This window comes from Carlito syrichta, unplaced genomic scaffold (assembly GCF_000164805.1).
Source record: "Carlito syrichta isolate Samal-C Ts95f unplaced genomic scaffold, Tarsius_syrichta-2.0.1 Scaffold302275, whole genome shotgun sequence".
Classification (NCBI taxonomy): Eukaryota; Metazoa; Chordata; class Mammalia; order Primates; family Tarsiidae; genus Carlito; species Carlito syrichta.
This window is the reverse complement of record NW_007246371.1, coordinates 93129-104244: the sequence shown is the minus strand read 5'-3', so window position 1 is coordinate 104244 and position 11116 is coordinate 93129. Positions and strand designations below refer to the sequence as shown.

At 40.9% G+C, this 11116-nt stretch overlaps 1 protein-coding gene across 1 annotated transcript in view; it reads left to right on the top strand.

Moving 5' to 3' along the window:
• Positions 1-4176: 4176 nt before the first annotated feature.
• The window catches only part of LOC103258503 (protein MEMO1), a 74638-nt gene continuing 67698 nt past the window's right edge, over positions 4177-11116 (top strand). The window contains exon 1 of the mRNA XM_021711407.1: positions 4177-4260. The gene's annotated coding sequence lies outside the window, so the exon portion shown is untranslated. The remainder of the gene's footprint in view (positions 4261-11116) is intronic.

Here is an 11116-nt window from a genome sequence, read left to right as displayed (position 1 = left end):
TGATGGGGTACCCTCCGAGAATCGTGTGGCCAGGTGGCTTTGTCTTGTGTGAGCACCACAGCAGGTATGTCTACACACTTGGGTGATCTGGTTGACACACCTGGACTGTGTGGTGTAGCCTGTTGCATCTAGGCTACATACCTGCACAGCAGTTGACTGCACTGAATACTGTAGGCAGTTGTCACACACTGATAAATGTTTGTGTATGTAAACACATCTAAACACAGAAAACGTGCCATAAGAATACAGTATCCTAATCTTATTTGGCCACTGTTGTATATGCAGTTTATTACTGACTGAGCATCATTATATGGCATATAACTGTAATTGTTTTAAGTTAATGTAAAATTTATTAGCTAAAAATTTAATTTACTTTGAGAATAGGAGCTATTTTCCTTGAGTTAATAATGAGATTATTTTATCTAAGTTTTTGGTAACTTCTTAAATTTATATATATATATAAGTTGCCCAGGTGGGCATATATACAAGTTGCCCAGGTGGGTCTTGAACCTGCGGCCTCAGGCAATCTACTCACCTCAGCCTCCCAAAGGCATGGAATTACAGGCTGAGCCACCAAGCCCAGCTATATTTTTAAGATAAGCTCCATAGTTGAATCACTGAATCAGACTTTTTTTGTGCTTTGGCAATTTGCAGATAGGCTGTTTATTTTAAACTTGTCTTGTTTATGTGTAGGGTTCCAAATATATATATATAGAAGGAATTCCAAGTCAGTAGGTGCTTAATCTCAGTGGATATTACTGAACTATAGATTAAAAAAATTAAAATAAGGAAAACACAAGGAATACAACTTCATACCCATCAAATAGCCAACAATTAAAAATTCTGACCAGGCATGGTGGCTCACACCGGTAATCCCAGCACTTTGGGAAGTCGAGGTGGGAGGATCTCTTGATTCCAGGAGATCGAGACCAGCCTGGGTAACATAGTAAGACCCTGTCTATACTAAAACAAACAAAGAAACAAATAAATAAACATGACAGTATCAAATATTGGTAAGGATGTAGGAGAATGAGAACTTATAACCTTTGCTGATGTTGGAGAAATAGTATTAAAGCAAAAGTCTTGTGCTTCTCCCAGAGTTAGAAGAGCAAGGGAGCGATTTTATTACTGAACAGGTATTAGACCAGAAAGTGATATGTTTAGCACAGGCGATCTGCTAAGATTGCAAAGGCCAAAAGGAGGTTCACTCTTGTTTATAGCCAAGCAGATACAAACCATTACATACATGTTCTCGAGATAAACAGTAAATAGAACTCAAATAAGAGGACTTGATCTGGACACATAGTTTATCCTAAATTCACCTAGTAATTGGGGTGACATTTTGTGTGAGCTAACTGACTTTATCCAAAGGAAAAATAAATGCATACCTTTGTCAGGGGAGTAATTTTGCAACTTGGTATTAGGCGTCCTGTTCTCCTGCAGAAACTGGAAGATAAGAGTGCCATCTTTCTTGATGATCACACCCGAAAGGAAGGGATGGCTACCAGGTTCTTGAGAAAGGCCATCCTAGCTTGCTGACTAAAGACTTATATAGCTTTTTAAAAAGGTATACACTTCATCTCAAAGGGTCAGAGAAAGAATCTACAGGTTTTCTAAAGGAAATGCTCTATGAAAAGGGGTTGGGAAGTGCAGGTAGAATTAAGCCTTATATTTTTAATTTGTATTTGCCTGTGCTCTGTTGGGTAAATTGATCCAGCTATATTAGTAGGCAATTTAGCAGTGTTGTAGAGTTAGTAGAAGTGAAGATGCGCCTATTCTGTGACTTAGTACTTTTACTTCTGGATAAATTCCAGCAAAACTTTTTTTTTTTTTTGAGTTGGAGTTTCACTGTGTCACCCAGACTGGAGTGCAGTGGCCGCTCCCAGCCACCGCAGCCTCGACCTGCTGGGCTCCGGTGATCCTTCCGCCTCAGCCTTCCAAGTAGCTGGGACTACAGGCACGTGCTACCACGCCCGGCTCATTTTTTGATTTATTGTAGAGATATGAGGTCTTGCCAAGTTGCCCAGGCGGGTCTCGAACCTGCGAGGTCGGGCAATCCACTCACCTCAGCCTCCCAAAGGCGTAGGATTACAGGCAGAGCCACCAAGCCGGCTTCCAGCGAAACTTTTAACACATATTTATAAGATACTCATAGCATTGTGTATTAACAATGAAACATTGGAAATAACCAAATTAACTGGGAATAAGAAAGTGATTAGATAAATTTGGTATATTTGTACAGCACAATACTCTATAGTATTAAAAATGAATGATTAAAACAGCGTATAGCATCTTGAATCATTTTTTTCCTTTTATTAAAAATTTTTTTTGTAGAGATGTATTTTGCCATGTTGTTCAACCTGGTATTGGACTCCTGGCCTCAAACAATTCTTCTGCCTCAGCCTCCCAAAGTGTTGGTATTACAGGTGTGAGAATAATTTTAAAAAATAATGTTGAACTGCTAAAGCAGGGTGCAGAAGGTTATGTACAGTATGCTTGTACAGTATTTGAAAACATGCAGAACAATACTACATATTATTTATGGTTATATTTACAGCAAAAACACCAAAATCAGAAAGTTGGTCCCGCTAGAGAAAGATATATAAAGGCCCATAGCAAGAGGTCCTTTTACTTCTTAACAAAGGACGTTCTTAAGTAAATAAGCAGAATGTTAAGATTTAATTTATTTAGGACTAGGTACATGGATACTATATTAATATCTAGATTTTTTTGTAAAGCTTAAAGGTTAAACATTTAAGAAGAGTGAATGATGGATGAGGGGGAAAGGAAATAAGGACTTCCTTTTAAGAAAGTTTGTTGTATGGGGGATGAGAGAAATGGGGAGTAGCTGAGTCAGTGTTAGTATTGCATATTTGCATGCTAATGGTAATGGTCAAGTAAAAAGGGACAGATTGGTTCAGGGACCCTTAACAGTTGGGGGGCTCGATCCTTGAGCAAGCAAAGAATATTGGGAACCAGTGCACGGTTGGCTTTTGATGGAGCAAGGACAATGTGTTGAAGCTGGAGGGAAACCAGAATACGTGGTGGGTAGATGAAGTCATTCTCTTCTGAATTTAGGGTGACCGACATCCAGGTGCTTGGAGCTGGGAGGTTGATGGGATGCAGGACTTTCATTGCTAAAATTGCAAAGACCCTAGGCAAACCAGGATAATTGGCTGCCTTACTTCTGAGTGTTTTTCCTTGACAAAATGAATAGCATTGAATATCTCCTGGAAGTGAGAAGGGGATGAAGGAGGAGTTTGAGGCTTAAGGTGAAAGAATAAGCTGTGAGATAATTCTTTAACCTAAAGATGAAAGAAAATTTACTAGGTTTGTGCGATAGGATTTCTGAGCATTGCTAGGGGTCTGCTGATATTCTTGGCTGCAATTTTAAAGCTTAAACGGTTGTATTTCTCCTCATTCTCATTCACCTGTTCAGGTCGAGGTACTGTGTTGAGTAGAAAGTTGTTCTTAAACTATATTTTCTCCTGTATTGGAGGGAGAGGAGCAGAGGAGTGAACCCAAAGGCAAGGGAGCGATTGTAGTGATGGCTTTTCCAGTCTCAGACTGGGTAAGAAGGGAAAGAAGAGAGGATGAAGGGCCGTGGAAAGAGCTGTAGAGTCTGTTGGAGGTTGATCTCTGGGAGTGAGCTGGAAAGATAAGCAATGAGGAACGTGAACTACCTGAAACTGAGATTTTTGAGGTGGTTACTGGTTGGTGACTTGTTCATGGGAATGGGACTGGGTGGGATGGAAGCCACGCTCATTGGGTGTGGAAGTCATCGTCTCTGTGATGTCCTTTCAGTGACTAAGACAGGTTTTGAGACTCTGAAACATATTCACTCCATTATTTGCCTCTCTCTGTACTTAAAGCCTTCTGCTTCTGTTTTATTTCGTTAGGTGACATCTCAAATTGTAAATCATGTTGCTCTGGAATGTGGATGCTTGTAAATAAATAAGTGGATAAAGCAGATGTGTTTAATCAGGACGTGGCCTTTTCGTATGACTTGCCAGAGAATTTGCAGTTGCTAAGTTCAAACATTAACATCCACGCTGGTGCTTCTGTTGCCCACTAAGCTATTTTAGTCCCACATAGTTCAGTGAGGGCTTTGTGCCATGTGTGGTTGTCTGCAGAACATTGCTTTGCTTACTCTAATTTTGCTGCATTTTTTTTTGTAGGACCGCAGCTGAATGCACAGCTAGAAGGTTGGCTTTCACAAGTACAGTCTACAAAAAGACCTGCTAGAGCCATTATTGCACCGTAAGTTTTAAGCATTCTTACCTAAAATCTCTTATATGTAATTAATAAAAAATGAGTATCTATAGGTTGAACTAAAAATTAAAAACTAAATGCTGTATTGATCTTAAGAAAATTGTCTTTATGATTTTCGCAGTTCCCACGGGTTTTCATGTTAACTCAAGGATGAAGGAATTGGCTACTTTATTTCTTCAGGTGTAGTAATTTTATATTTAATTTAGGTAGTAAAACTGACTTTTAAAGAAGAAGGATGTTTACACTAGGTAAACTTAGTGATTTCAGTAGTAATTGCTGCAGATGAGTAAGTTCTGTTTTATTTATTTGAGTCAGGGTCTCACTCTGCCACTCGGACTGGAGTACAGAGACACGATCATGGCTAACTGTATCCTCAAACTCCTAGGCACGCGTGATCCACTTGGCTCCTGAGTAGCTAGGACTACAGGATATGCCACATCCCACCTCAGCCTCCTGAGTACCTAGGACTACAGGCACATACCACCATGTGCAGATAATTTTTATTGTTATTTTTTGTAAAGACGAGGTCTCACTGTGTTGCCCAGGCTGGTCTTGAACTCCTGGACTCAAGCAATCTTCCTGCCTCAGCCTCTCAAAGTGCTGGGATTATAGGTGTGAGCTACTGTGTCCAGCCACTATGTTCTATTTTAAATATTAAAAAGATCTACTTTAATCCAGATCATTTTTTTTTTTTTTTTTTGAGTTGGGAGTCTCACCCTGTCGCCCAGACTGGAGTGCAGTGGCCGCTCCCGGCCACTGCAGCCTCCACCTGCTAGGCTCCGGTGATCCTTCCGCCTCAGCCTTCCAAGTAGCCAGAATTACAGGCATGCGCTATTTATTGTAGAGATGAGGTCTCGCCAAGTTGCCCAGGCGGGTCTCGAACCCGTGGGCTCAGGCAATCCACTCACCTTAGCCTCCCAAGGTGCGGGATTACAGGCTGAGCCACCGAGCCCGACTTTTCCAGATTATTTTAAACTTACAATAAAAAGAATCTGTTGAGCATAATATGGCACAACATGAGGCGGCAACTAGGTTTTTGGGGGAGGAGTATATTGTGTGTTCTCTTAAATTGAGTAAGCGTAATTATTTTGTCTTTGAATGTTAGAGAGTTTGTGTTTTAGAACTGGAAGCTAGCGTATACGTAATTAGTGGTGTGTGTCTGTGTATGATATGAATTAAGTTAATTTTGAGTTGACTTCCAGTGCTGACCTTCAAAACGTTGTATTAAGCATTTTAAGTCTTTTTTGAGAAGAGTAAAGGTTGGAGTCCAGGCCCTTTCGCTCACAGCATCTTTTGTGTGACTTCTGTTGGTTGAGGTTGGTGCCCTGGGGAAGCAGAGGGGGCTTCCCTTGCAGGAACAACACACCCAGGCTCTGAGGCGGGAGTTTGCTTAGTGTGTCGTGGAAAAGTCAGGAGGCCAGTGCAGGCTGAGTGACTTTGCGGGGGCAGGACAGCAGGTGAGACAGGCAGAGGGTCCTGGATTGTGTGCGGCTTTGTAAGCTGTCCTAAGGTCTTTGGTTTTCATTCTGAGTGATGTGGTGATTCACAAGAGATTTTGAGCATGTAGAGTGCCATGATCTGATTTAGATTGAAAAAGATTTCTCTTGTTGCTCTGTGGGCATTACACAGGGGTGCCAAAAAAAGGTACACATTTAAAGAGATGTTTTCTATGTATGACTTTTCCAAGTTGAATTGAATTACAGTAGCAATGTATAGTATAACGTTCACTCAACCATGCTTCTGTTGTTTTCTTTGATTCATTTGACTAATGCCATCTTTGAAACGAATGCCATACTTAAAGTGTGTATACATGTTTTCGGCACCCCCATACTGTGTGAGATCAAGTAGTCCAGCTTGGGATGCTTATTATGATGTTGTAGGCAAGCAGTGACAGCAGCTTGGCCTGGGGCTTGAGGTGGAGGTGATGAGAAGCAGTGTATTCTGAATTCATTTCAAAGATTAGACCGAGATAGGAAGAAGAGTCAAGGATGACACCTAAGTTTTGACCGGTGGAACTGGAAGGATAGAGTTGCTTTTTATGTTGATGAGGAAGACAAGTGGAAGTGAGGAGCAGATTTTGAAGTGTTTATATAGAAACTGGGTTCTGACCTTGTTAAGATTGAGATGCCAATTGGCTATCCGAATGGGGATTTCAAGTGGACAACTGAATACATGAATCTGGAGCACAGGGAAGAGTATGATTGCCTAGAGAATAAAATATAGACAGGAGAAGAGTTTCAAGGACTAAGCCCTTGGGTGAGCTACCTATTTAATGGTCAGAATGAAGCTGAACATTGACAAAGATGCTGAAAGCGGACAATTGAGGGAGGAGGAGCACCAAAAGTGAGTCTATGGGAGGCCACAGGATGAAAAATGTGTCAGGGAGATGATCAGCTGTGTCAGATGCTGCCAGTAGGTCAATTACAATGAGGACTGAGAGCTGATAATTAGATCTGGCAACATGCAGATCACTAGATCACTGGTGACTGTGAGAAGAACAGTTTCTATGGAATGGTGGGAATGAAAACATTGAAGTGGGTTCTGGAAAGAATAAAAGGTGAGGGAAATGAAAATGGGTGGTAAGTATAGATAGCTTTTTGAGGAATTTTGCTGTAAAACAGAAATAAGGTAATACTTATGGAAGGGTATCAGGAGATGATTTCTATTTCAGCTGGGAGAGTTTAAGTTATGTGTAATGTTAATGAAATTATTCATTAGAAAAAGAAGAGTTGATGCAGGGGTAAGAGGGGAAGTTTGCATGAGTGTGATCCTTGATGAAGTGATAAACAGTAGATTAATAACCATCACTTCATAATAGCTCACGAGATAGGCTCTATTCTCATTCCATTAATTTGGTAGTATTTGACTATTATAGTTTGCTGTCTTCCTAGTTAAAACTTTTTCTAAATGTGGGAGCTGAATTGAATCAGCATATAGTTAATTTGAGGTTGGTGTTCATGAAAAAGCCAGACCTGTTTCCTTCTTGTAACTAATTTTAAATGAAAATCATTGACAGAGTGACCTGGGAAATGAAATGCTTTAGCCCAAATTATGTTGATTTTCAAGATACTTGAATTTTAAAATGGATATTTGACAATAATTTTAGCTTTGGTATGTATGTTTCTGCTATATAGTGACTTGATAGTCATGTTTGTGGTTTTATGGGCAATTTCTATGTTGTTACCAAATGAAGACTTTAAATGTAGCTAAGTTTTATCTTATTATGTGGTTTTCAGAAGTACTATCTCCCTTTTCAGAAAAAAAGAAAGTTACCATACTTTTTTTTTTTTTTTTGAGTTGGAGTCTCAACTCCCACTGCAGCATTAACCTGCTGGGCTCCGGGGATTCTTCCGCCTCAGTCTTCCGAGTAGCCGGGATTACAGGTGCATGCTACCACACCCGGCTAATTTTTTGATTTATTGTAGAGATGAGGTGTCGCCAAGTTGCCCAGGTGGGTCTCGAACCCGTGGGCTCAGGCAATCCACTCACCACAGCCTCCCAAGGCGCGGGATTATAGGCTGAGCCACCGAGCCCAGTTTACCATACTTTTTGAGCTGGAAAAGCAACAACAGGCTAAGTGTGGTGGCTCATGCCTATAATCTCAGCACTTTGGGAGGCTGAGGCGGGAGGATTGCTTGAGCCCAGAAATTCAAGGTCAGCCTAAGCAACATAGTGAGACCTCATCTTTACAAAAAATAAAAAAATTAGCTGGATGTGGTGGTGTGCGCCTGTAGTCCCAGCTACTCGGGATGCTTGCCTGAGCTCAAGGGGTCGAGGCTACAGTGAGCTGTGATCCTGCCACTGCTCTCCATCCTGGGAGACAAAGTGAGACCCTAACTCCAAAAAAAAAAAAAGCAACAAATATTTCATTGTTCTGTAGCATGAAAGGGTCTTTTATATGAACATGCTCATATAGTAATTAGATAAGTTATTTTTTTCTACTTTGATTTCAGATCAAATTTATCAGAAATAAATATGCTTTAAATTTTAGCTCTCTGGGACTTGCTTTTCTTAGATTTTTGCCTTTATAGGCATAAATCATATCATGAGAACCCTAAACAAACTCAATACCTAGATATAGTTGTAACCAAATAGATAGACTGAAAATAATGTACTTTTGAAAATGCTCAATCATATTGCTCATTTTTGATTTGGTGCAGATTAAATAGAATAAATGTTGGCCCATAAACTGACTATTGATCTGTCTTAATGAATTCTAATGTATGTGACATATAGGCAGCACATTGGGAAGATGTAAAAGAAGTGAGGTTGATTTCAAAATCTCCTGTGAAGCCAGGCTTGGTGGCTCAGCCTGTAATCCTGCGCCTTGGGAGGCTGAGGTGAGTGGATTGCCTGAGCTTGCGGGTTTGAGACCCGCATGAGCAACTTGGTGAGACCTCATCTCTACAACAAATCAAAAAATTAGCTGGGCGTGGTAGCGCGTGGCTGTAGTTCCAGCTACTTGGAAGACTGAGGCGGAAGAACCACTGGAGCCCAGCAGGTCGAGGCTGCGGTGGCTGGGAGCTGCCACTGCACTCCAGTCTGGGTGACTCCAACCTCCCCCCCGCCCCCCTGCCAAAAAAAAAAAAAAAAAAAAAATCTCCTGTGAGGTTGGGCGCAGTAGCTCACGCCTATAATCCCAGCACTTTGGGAGGCCGAGGTGAGAGGATTGCCTGAGCTCACGGGTTCAAGACCAGCCTGGGCAACTTGGCAAGACTGTATCTCTACAATTAAAAAAAAAAAAAATTAGTCGGGCATGGTGGCACATGCCTGTAGTTCCAGCTACTTGGGAAGGCTGAGGTGGAAGGATCACCTGAGCCCAGCAGGTTGAGGTTGTGGTGGTTGTGAGCATGCCACTGCCCTCCAGTCTGGACAACAGAGTGAGACTCCAACTTAAAAATAAAAAAAAATCTCCTGTGGTTCATTTAGAACTGCCTTACTTATCTTGAGGTACAGGAGACAGTATGTGGCCCAGGGATGTCTGTTGAATTGAGCTCATGAACTAGAAATTCCAGAAGCCTTCCTACCATAACTTCCAGATACCTTGATGCCAATCATCTTGATTGTCTTGCACTATTGAGTTCAGCAGCCCTTAGAATGGAGCTGTACAGGTGTGCATCATTTAAGAAATTTCTTATTGAGTAGTATAGGAGAAAGGATACTTTCATTTTTTGTTGTGTACCCTTATTGTTTTTTCTTTTTTATTGTGTGTATGTATTACTTTAATGTAAAAATTGGTTCAAAATTAAAAGCTAAACAGCATTTATAGAAGGTCAGTTTTCATATAACGAAGCATACCTGTAGTGCTCTACCACTATATCAGAGAACATTAATCTACATAAATTATGTAGGTATTTGGGTTACTTACTGGGATGCACAACTTATTTACCTCTAATTATTGTTTTGTTTTGTTTTTTTTGATTTGGAGTCTCACTCTGTCACCCAGACTGGAGTGCAGTGGCTGCTTCCGACCACTGCAGCCTCGACCTGCTGGGCTCCAGCGATCTTTCCGCCTCAGCCTTCCAAGTAGCTGGAACTACAGGCGCGCGCTACCACACCCAGCTAATCTTTTGATTTATTGTAGAGATGAGGTCTTTCCAAGTTGCCCAGGTGGGTCTCGAACCCGTGTGCTCAGGCAATCCACTCACCTCAGCCTCCCAAAGTGTGGGATCACAGGCTGAGCCACCGAGCCCGGCTTCTAATTATTGTTTATACGACTAGGCAGTTGGAGATCCACGCCAAAATCTCAAATCCTGTATATTCTAATATTTAAAAGAAAAATGCAGATATGCAACATTCTGGTTAATGTATTCTTATTTGACTTTAGTAACTTTAATAACCTTCCTAGGCTTGGAGTATTACTTAATATTTGTGAAAATATATTTTGTAAAATAAAATTTTCTGATTAATGAGTAAACTTGGACTTTTTTGGACAGGATATCTGCTAAATTTTCTTATTTAGCAGAAATCTCAGGGCTTCTGAACACTGCCTGTGAAAGACACAAATAACAGAACCAGGTTCAGCAGAGTAAAATAGAGAGAGGCAAGGTGGGAGCTGCTGCTTCTGCCAGTTACTCAGGGCTAGTTGTCAGTCAAGTTGGTCCATCTAGCCACAGGAGTTTATAATTTAGTGTCTAGCTTTTTTGATGATAGCTTAAGTAGATCTTCAGACTTTTTATTATTGCAGGAGATCTTAGTTCACCTACTCCTATCTTTTCATTTTGCATTTTTGCTTTTATTAAATAGAACTAGGACTATGGGAACCCAACTTTGCTGAATCCTATTTAAGTATTTCTTTATTATTCCCTATATTCTCCTTGATGAAAAACCTTACACCGAAAGTGTGGTAGGCTCTTGGCACTGGCAGTTTATACTATTCACCTCTGACCCTGAAGTCTTCTGAATGAACAAATGAACGTTCACACCATGTACTTATCGGCAGTTTTCCTGGAGGCAGGAATTTAAATTCTACCTGCACTGCACAGTTGCTGTCTGGGAAGCTGTCACCTAGTCAGTGTGTGATCGTGGATAGTGGCTTTGCATCCTCATCTGATTGCAGCTCTGTGGGGAAAACAAACTCTGGTGTGTTGGGAGCTCAACTTGCTGATCTGTAAGGGGTCTGCTGCATAGGACCAAAGGGAGAAGCAAAAGCACTCTTTGTTCAAAGGAGTGCCAGGTTTTAGAGGCTTGGATTTGAGCCTAATAAAAAACTATAGGTATGGAAGTATAGTTTGGTTTTTGCCTTCAGAAGAAGTTATGTTGGGAACTGGAGTGAGTTGGAAAAGCTAATGTGGATGGCTTTTTGCATAAAGGATTTTGAGAGCTTTTTAAAGTGCGTGTGTGA